This window comes from Lolium rigidum, chromosome 1 (assembly GCF_022539505.1).
Source record: "Lolium rigidum isolate FL_2022 chromosome 1, APGP_CSIRO_Lrig_0.1, whole genome shotgun sequence".
In the NCBI taxonomy this organism is placed as follows: Eukaryota; Viridiplantae; Streptophyta; class Magnoliopsida; order Poales; family Poaceae; genus Lolium; species Lolium rigidum.
Genome location: NC_061508.1, coordinates 254916500 through 254926998, shown reverse-complemented (window position 1 = coordinate 254926998; position 10499 = coordinate 254916500).

Genomic DNA, 10499 nt, shown 5'->3' with positions numbered 1-10499 from the left:
TTCATGGTCTGGCCAATGCGAGACATCGGAAAAAACGTATTCACTCTCTGATACAAGATGAAGGGTTGATTGAAGGCCATGAGCAACTCAAATACTACATTACAAATTATTATAAAGGTCTATTTGGGCCTCCGGAGGAAAGTTCTTTTTCCTTAACAGATGACATAACCCAAGTATCTATGGAAGAAAATGGCCTACTGACCACACCTTATTCTGAGAAAGAGTTTCAGAAGGCAATTTTCCAAATGGAATGCAACAAAGCACCGGGTCCAGATGGTTTTCTAGCGGAGTTTTATCAAACATTCTGGGATACTATTAAATCGGTCCTTCTAGATTTGTTCAGTGCTCTGCACAAAGGACAACTAGAATTATTTCATCTAAATTTTGGTGAAGTAATTTTATTACCGAAAGTTATTGAGGCAGAAAGGATTCAACAATATAGACCTATTTTCCTTTTAAACGTAAGTTTCAAGATTTTCACGAAAGTGGCCACCATTGGACTTAATACGATTGTGGATCATGTTGTTCAACCTTTACAGACCGCTTTCATGCAAGAAAGGAATATCCTGGATGGAGTGGCGGTTTTGTATGAGACGTTACATGAGATGCATACTAAGAAATTACATGGGGTTATTTTAAAATTAGATTTTGAAAGGGCGTATGATAAGGTCAAGTGGTCTTTCCTACATCAGACTCTCAGGATGAAAGGTTTTTCTCCAGAGTGACGTGCTCTAATAAATGATTCTGTGTATGGAGGAAGTGTGGCAATCCGGGTTAATGATGATATCGGCCACTATTTCCAAACACGAAAAGGGTTAAACCAAGGGGATCCGTTATCACCAATGTTGTTTAACATTGTAGCGGATATGCTGGCTACCTGATAGAGCGGGCCAAGTCTGATGGTTAGATTGAAGGTGCATAACCACATCTGGTTGATGGTGGTTTATCTATCCTCCAATATGCCGATGATATAATTCTATTTATGGATCACGATCTCGAAAAAGCTCGCAATCTAAAATTAATTTTGGCGGCTTTCGAGCAGTTGTCGGGATTAAAAATCAATTTTCATAAAAGTGAATTGTTCTGTTTCGGTGATGCCCAAAACGATACGACTCTGTATGCAGAGTTGTTTGGTTGCGGGCAATGCCAATTTCCTATTCGCTATTTGGGTATTCCGATTCATTATCGGAGAATCACAATCGCCGAGTGGAAAATAATGGAAGAAAGATAACAAAAACGCCTTAGTAGTTGGAAGGGTAAATTGTTGTCCCTGGGGGGGGGGGGGAGATTGGTACTCATTAATTCGGTACTGACAAATATGGTACTGTACATGTTATCCTTCTTCCTAGTACCAAAAGAAATTCTGTATAAACTCGATTATTATGGATCCAGATTCTTTTGGCAAGGGGACAACGAGAAAAAGAAATATCGACTGGTTAAATGGAATATAGTTTGTAGTCCCAAAGATCAAGGAGGGCTTGGAGTTCATGACCTGGAAGTCAAGAATTCAGCCCTGCTAGGTAAATGGCGGTTTAAGCTTCTTACCGAGGATGGGATTTGGCAAAGTATTATTCGGAGAAAATATATCGGCTCGAAGACGTTATCCCAAGTGGTTTGGAAATCTGGGGATTCGCACTTCTGGGCTAGTCTCATGGCGACAAAAAATGTCTTTTTTCGCCATGTTACTTTCTCGATCAAGAATGGAGCACATATACGGTTCTGGAAAGACATTTGGTTAGACAATGCACCCTTAAGTGAACAATATCCTGCCTTGTATAGTATTGTTCATCGCAAAAGGTGATACCATTGCCACGGTAATGGCTACCTCACCCCTAAATGTGACGTTCAGACGGGTCTTGCTTGGGCAAAGGCTATTGGCATGGAATTCCCTAATTCACCGGCTAGGAGATATACAACTATCGGCTGAACCGGGCGAATTTAGATGGAATCTTCATGTAGATGGCACTTTCTCGGTGAAATCATTGCACAATGCAATCCTTCATTCTGACATACCAGTTGATAATAATAAGAAAATTTGGAGGATGAAAATACCATTAAAAATAAAAAAATTTGGATGGTATCTTCGTCGAGGAGTTATCCTCACCAAAGATAATTTTGGTAAGCGGAATTAGCATGAAAGTACACGGTGTGTTTTCTGTCAACATGAAGAAACTATTAAACACATGTTTTTCCAGTGCCAATTTGCGAGATCTATATGGTCAGTCATCCAAATAGCGTCTAGCTTGTATCCTCCGACTAGTGTCGCCAATGTCTTTGGCAATTGGCTTTATGGTATCGATTCAAGGTTCAAGTTGCTTCTTAGGGTGGGGGCGCTAGCAGCTGGGCGCTTTGGCTAAGTAGAAATGACAAGATTTTTAATGATAAAAATTGCTCCTTTTTGCAGGTTATCTACAGATGTACAAGTATTTTCCGTTTATGGTTACCTCTTCAGTGAGTGGAGAACCGAGACCTGTTTACGGAGGTCTGTACACGGTTGGAGGCTACGACGAGGGATATTTTTTTCCCACATGGTGGCAGCATAGTCTACGGATTGAAGCCCCACCCGCACCTTAGGCATCATATGATTCATCGCTTCGATATGTATTTCGCCTAGTTTTATTTTTTCCGACCTTTGACTTGAAACATATAAACGGCTGTGTGCATCCTGGTTATGCAGAGGCTGGATGTAATTGCTTATCAAAGTAATAAAGCATCCTTTATCGAAAAAACTTAGAACTAGCTTTCATCTGGTGTTGTTAATGTGTACATTACTTTACACTGGATAGTAAGATTATTCTTTTCCCTTAACTTAGCACGAGATGAAGCTTTTGTGCTAGCTAGCCGCAACTAGCTCATGTGACACGGCCAATCTGGATCGCATCCAAAAGCAATATGATTTTCTGACTACTGAACTGTTCGAAGTGGGTCGCTGCAGGCTGACCCCCTTGTCGTGTGGATCTGAGCGTCCTCTCCGTGATAATCTACGCTTTGTTAGTTGACCTATGTATGCACGAAGCCCGCGCATATTGTCACTTTCTAGCCAAGAGAATTCTATCTTTTAAGAGCAACTTGCTCAGAGAGAGAGAGAGAGAGAGAGGAAGAGAGACTTTGGGTTGGTCAGTTCATGACATGCATGACCAAAAAAAATATCTCTCTCGGAAATACTCCATCTATTTATAAATATAAGATTTTTTAGACATTTTAAAATAAGCTAGATGCACACATTATAATGAGTGAATCAAGTGTAGACTAGATACATACCAAAATAGATTAATTTATTAAAAACTGAAACATCTTATATTATTAAACGGAGGGAGTACATGTGTTCACATCTCCTATAAAGATTCTCTTAATTTGCTCGGTGAGAATGAGTCCACTTGAACATTCTGATTTCTGATCCAGGATTTCTTTTTTTTGCGATGAAAAAATATTTTCTGATCCAGGATTTCAACAAGAGGGACATAGCTTTCCTGAAGTGTGTCATTTTGGCGATTGTAGTGTTGCCCAGAATACTTAGAGATTATCGAGTCGAAGTGTATTTCACATACGGTCAAAATAACAGCACTCTAGACAATTTCACGGCAAGATAAGACATGTTCTTGAACCCGGCCTGTAGCCTTGAGGTTCTAAATTAAGAGGGACATAATTTGGATCAGTATGTGAGACGACCCCGTTATTTGAGTCAGTATGTGAGACGATCTCCGTTATTGGATCTCATTCAGTATGATTCTTAGTGAGATCCGTGTATGACTAGCTCATATCTCAGTCGGCCCTAAGGTCACATCCATTTGTGGTATGATGAGTAACACGGTCAGAGGCGAGTTCCTCATTTCTGACGGTTTGACCGGTTTTTCCCACAACCCGTCTAAGTTGATCTGGTGTTTCTCAGATGAATGGGGTCAACCGTCGGATATTTCCCACACCCGGTATGGCAGTTTTACATAATGGACGTGGCTAGTTCTCAGTTAACCTAGAATTAACATAATTAATACATATGCAACTAGGAAAGAAGATGTGCAATTGCATATCCATGTATAATTCTCATGTGTATGAATCACGATACTAATCTGATGGTTTAGAGTCAACCTGCAACTAACTTAATTCTTATCGACCTAGAACTAGCAAAAGGGTTACATAATTATTCGCAAAAAAAGGGTTACATAATTATGTGAATAGCAAACTAGAGGAGTAGGACGAGTTATACATGGAATTTAAATTGTTCAAAAAATTAAAGAACTTTTATATTTTGATGCAGACAAGAAGCAGAGTTTGACCAAATCAACTAATGTTTCCTTTGCGTATGGTGGTGTATAAGGGCATGACCAATGCAGAGCGCTTATGTAGACACTTATGCTGAGAAAGAAAGAAAATTAATCCAACCATTCCTAGGCAAGACTTCAGAGCTACAGCGGTAGGCTCCAACATGAAGCGCGTATTTATCCAGCAGATTCTGATGCGGCAGGCCAAACTCTGTACAAGCACCCGACGCAACATCTTGAGACGATGCCTGAAATTAAGCGTCCATAAGCCAAGATCCTACGATCCAATTGCCATTTTCCTGGGATTACAATCCTGGTGGCTGGGCTTAGCGCCCCCCACTGTACATGCCCTAAGCGGGAAGACAGATGTAAGGCCCGGGTCTCATTATCAGTGCTGCTTCTAAAAAGGGAGACGATTTCACACATGTGCTGGACCATATGCGTGGTTGGGACCTCACCGCTTCCATGCATGGTCGCAATGAACTACACGGGTACTAATTGCTGGAAAGCTAAGATAGAATTAAGGATGGCCACCAATGTATCTGCACGAGCGTGACAATGACGACGACTAGGCGTCTGTTGCTTGAAAGTGGGATATTTTTCGAGAATACTTGAAAGTGTGGGATATGGATGACGGTACGTTAGAGGTTCGAGCCAGGGAGAGAGAGGGTGTCACGATGTTAAAATTCGTGGTTCCTACGGTTTGTGACTTGGTTCAGAATCTAATGAAAATCCAGTATATATTCAAAGAATTGCACGCAGTCGTCAGAGGTGGAAGCTTTCACGCATAAAATAGAAGAGGTTCCCAAAACTACACCTAATTTATTGTACATGACATATGCTTTCTGTGTTCCTTTTTTTTTTTTTTTTTTTTTGAGAACACAGTACAACGCAGACGCTCACAAACACGCACGTACAAACACCCCTATGAACGCACGCACGCACACCCTACCCCTATGAGCACCTCCGAGAGACTGAGCCGGCATATCTTGAGGTTGACGAAGTCACCACTGGCGCCTCGCTGTTGACGGGCACGTCACCTACCACTGAAAGCATAGCGCCGGTTAAATCCTGGAATAAATCCAGGTAAATGCAAACACCCATGTCAAGTCTAGGACTTGAACCTGGGTGGGCTGGTTCCACCACAAGGGACCTAACCACTAGAGCCAAGCTCTGTTTGCCTTGGCGTCGCAGTCCTCTAAGGTTGCAACTCACAAACGGAGGGACAATGTCATATGCAGGTGTTAGTTGAGAGTGTAGGATTATTTTAATTGGCAGTCGTGCCATTTAGCTGAGATGCGAGCTACAATAATTCCCAAAGAATCCTAGTGAAGTGGTGAGCCAAGTGCGCGCTGAGTTAATAAGGCCTAATTATTAAGCTTAACTAGTATATGATCAGGTATTCCTAAATTACTTAGTTATGTATTTTCCGAGAGAAATCATGAGTTTATAGCTTAAATAAGACTTAATTATAGCACCACGAGATAAGAAGATCTATCAGGAAATTTCAGATTGAAACCCCTACAAACTTTTAGCTAGTGGGACTACAACATTGGCAGGCTGAGTAGCATGCAATAACATTGCCTATAAAAGTGGATGTACAAAATGTGTTGTTTGTGATGCTTAAGGAAACAATTAACCATCTTTTTATTTCTAGTCCTTTTGCTAGATGTGTGTGAAGAGTTGTTCAATTCACTTTTAATATCTCACCTCCTTCTAGTGTAATCAATATGTTTGAAAATTGGCTTAAAGGAATCGAACAGTCTGTTAAGGCTAGAATTCTATTGGGAGTTTGTGCCTTAGTTTAGGCAATATGGAATTGTGGAAGCGATGTTATTTTTAACAAGACAAGTTTTCCAAAATTTCTGCAGGTATCTACAGGGCTATGTACTGAATTCACATGTGGTTGTTCCTTCTTCCTGTGAAGCAGCAGGAACATATGGATTCTTGCACTCAGTTGATGGCGTTCGTTCGGGCTATCTTCAACCAGGGTGTCTGGCGTCAATCGCATAGAATTCAAGATGATTAATTACGCTTTGATTTCTTTTTTTCGATGGTGATTCATGTAGCAACTTTGTGAGACTGATGAGCTATAATATACTTTGATACTATGGCTTTGCAATAGAGAAGGCCGTGTGCATTGTTTCGATGTAGAGATCGCGGCTAAGTTCCCTATTTCGAAAAAAGGATAGTGGATGTACAATCGAGCCACGCATGTCTAATTCCCCACGGATGCAGATTTGGATTCTTATTATTAAAAAAATGTGTAAGGATTTCTCCTACCACATTTCTTTCGAAAAATGTAATAACGTTCCACACTTTTTTGTGCAACGGTCCAGTAGTATTACTCCATTTCAGGTGCTGTTCAGGAATAAAAGATATGAATGGTCTCTTATTATCTTTTCCTCCGCATTTAAAGTCTTCCCGTGTCCAAAAGTAAACATATGACATGCCATCATTCATGCATTTTGCAGCCATACCTGTACATATACATTCTCTGATGGATGAACCATGATTTTGTTTTTATAGAGAAGTAAAAAAAAACAAGTATGGGCTTTCGAATGAGTTCCATAAGATGGACAAGACCATATGTCGTCCACAAGATTTGTCTCTAGTGTCACTCTTAAAGCTATAGACTCGAGTGTCCCTATCCTCTCGCCCCTTTCCCACAGTCCAAGCTATTACATTCCGGCCTGAACATTTAGTTCTGAGCTATATTTTCTCAAAGGCAAAAGGGAACTTTGGACAGTGTCGCGGTCGCGGAATGAGACAATATGACAACCTATACAGTTTGTAATTTCGGTGCATTTGTCTACGGACATGCATATATATATAGGGCACTAGCCTGTGTGTTTTGTGTGGTGAACTACTGGTGATCGGATGTTTGTTAGTGCATTTTTTATTTGCAGATAAGATGGATGGCCTAGGGAGTAGAGAAGGTCAACCGTGTGATCAGCGAATCATCAAGGCATGTGGTTGTTAGGATTAGATGTACTCCTTTTGGACAGTCTTGGGTACTTGAAGTAATGAATGTTTTCTATAACATCCAGCAAAATTCCAACCTTGTCGGCATGCGAATGCCGCCAAACCCGGTTGGTAATGCTGCCACACCTAATCTACTCGCATGTAATTTTTTATTTACTATTATTACCAGGTAGAAAATTTGCAAGGAACAAGCATATTGCTAGATTTACGATGTATGGGGTATTGTTTTTATTTTAAAACAGGTAAATTATTTTCCGTTTATCATTAATCTAGGGAGTAATAAGAAAAAAAAAAGACTTGACATAGCCAACAGAAACTAAGACTACTAGATAGAGAGATATTACGGAGCTTATCTGATAGTATTTCCTGTAGCCGCTGCTCCCCTGCTCCTCTGCCCCAACCCTAACCCTCATCTCCTCGCTTTTTTTTTCGAAATGGGGGTATACCCCGGCTTCTGCATCATGTGATGCACACGGCCATTTATTAAAAAGAAGTGTCAAAAAGTAGTAACGTTTACAAATCACTCATCACCGAGGATTGATACAAAAATCAACCATCGAAAGCAACACATACTATGACTAGTCCTCAGCATAGTCTTCTAGTATGTCGCCAACTAGCCTGGCACAAGATATCCTGAGCGACCATCAGGAGACACGTGCAACCAGAAGCCATGGCATCCCGCTGGCCCACCGGTGAGAGGAGAGCCCACTGCTGGACCCAATGGGAGACCATATGGATAACCTGCAAAAAGTGAAAAGAGACTTTTTTGTTAAAAATTATATCATTTCTGACCCTCCAAATAGACCAACATAAAGCAGAAACCTCTATTCGGATAAAAGCCTTAGATTGTCTATCGACTCCATTTAACCAATTACCAAACATATTAGTAATATTGGTGGGAGGTGGAAGATCATAAGTGAAATTAACCGTACGCCACAAGAGCTTAGCTAAGGGACAATCAATAAAAAGGTGTTGAATGGTCTCCTGTTCCCCACAGAAAACACAATTTGTACACCCATTCCAATGTCGTTTAGCTAGGTTGTCCTTTGTTAACAAGACTTTGTTACTCAGAAACCACATGAAAATCTTAATCTTTAAAAGTATTTTAACCTTCCATAGATATTTTCTCAAAAAAGGGGTATGATCGCACATAAGATCTTCATACATCGACTTAACTGTAAACAAACCATTAGATGTCAACTTCCAAACAAAACTATCATCTTCTTCATTCAAATTTATCATCATTAATCGACGACATAGTTGTAACCACGAGGTCCATTTATTACCACTCAATACCCTCCTAAATGTAATATTCAGAGGTGTTTGGGCTAACACATGTGCAACTGTAACGTTTTTATGATGTACAATATGATACAAAGACGGATATTGCTGATTCAAAGGAGTATTTCCTAGCCAGGTATCTTCCCAAAATGCGAGTACTTTCACCATTACCCTCATCTCCTCGCTGCCACCGGGATTCCACGCGGGGCAAAGCCTACGCGTTTGACTGCGGCGGCTGATACATCCCAAACGTATCTATAATTTCTTATGTTCCATGCTACTTTTATGATGATACTCACATGTTTTATACACATTATATGTCATTATTATGCATTTTCCGGCACTAACCTATTGACGAGATGCCGAAGAGCCGATTCTTGTTTTCTGCTGTTTTTGGTTTCAGAAATCCTAGTAAGGAAATATTCTCGGAATTGGACGAAATAAACGCCCAGGGTCCTATTTTTGCACGAAGCTTCCAGAAGTCCGAGGAGTAAACGAAGTGGGGCCACGAGGTGGCCAGACAACAGGGCGGCGCGGTCCAAGCCCTGGCCGCGCCGGCCTGTTGTGTGGGCCCCCCGTGACGCCTCCTGACCTGCCCTTCCGCCTACTTAAAGTCTTCGTCGCGAAACCCCCAGTACCGAGAGCCACGATACGGAAAACCTTCCAGAGACACTCATACGCGTACAGCACGGGTCCGTTGGGATCCCCAAGAGGAAGGTGTGATGCGTACAGCGGCAAGTTTTCCCTCAGTAAGAAACCAAGGTTTATCGAACCAACAGGAGCCAAGAAACACGTCGAAGGTTGATGGCGGCGGGATGTAGTGCGGCGCAACACCAGGGATTCCGGCGCCAACGTGGAACCTGCACAACACAACCAAAGTACTTTGCCCCAACGAAACAGTGAGGTTGTCAATCTCACCGGCTTGCTCGTAACAAAGGATTAGATGTATAGTGTGGATGATGATTGTTTGCGGAAAACAGTAGAACAAGTATTGCAGACAGATTGTATTCAATGTAAAAGAATGGACCGGGGTCCACGGTTCACTAGAGGTGTCTCTCCCATAAGATAAATAGCATGTTGGGTGAACAAATTACAGTCGGGCAATTGACAAATAGAGAGGGCATGACCATGCACATACATGATATGACGAGTATAGTGAGATTTAATTGGGCATTACGACAAAGTACATAGACCGCTATCCAGCATGCATCTATGCCTAAAAAGTCCACCTTCAGATTATCATCCGAACCCCTTCCAGTATTAAGTTGCAAACAACAGATAATTGCATTAAGTATGGTGCGTAATGTAATCAATAACTACATCCTCGGACATAGCATCAATGTTTTATCCCTAGTGGCAACAAGCACATCCACAACCTTAGAACTTTCATCACTCGCCCTGCATTTAATGGAGGCATGAACCCACTATCGAGCATAAATACTCCCTCTTGGAGTTAGGAGAAAAAACTTGGCCAGAGCCTCCACTAATAACGGAGAGCATGCAAGATCATAAACAACACATAGATAATAGATTGATAATCAACATAACATAGTATTCTCTATCCATCGGATCCCGACAAACACAACATATAGAATTACAGATAGATGATCTTGATCATGTTAGGCAGCTCACAAGATCCGACAATGAAGCACAAAAGGAGAAGACGACCATCTAGCTACTGCTATGGACCCATAGTCCAGGGGTGAACAACTCACTCATCACTCCGGAGGCGACCATGGCGGTGAAGAGTCCTCCGGGTGATGATTCCCCTCTCCGGCAGGGTGCCGGAGGCGATCTCCCGAATCCCCGAGATGGGATTGGCGGCGGCGGCGTCTCCGGAAGGTTTTCCGTATCGTGGCTCTCGGTACTGGGGGTTTCGCGACGAAGACTATATGTAGGCGGAAGGGCAGGTCAGGGGGCCACACGAGGGCCCCACACAACAGGCCGGCGCGGCCAAGGCCCAGGCCGCGCCGC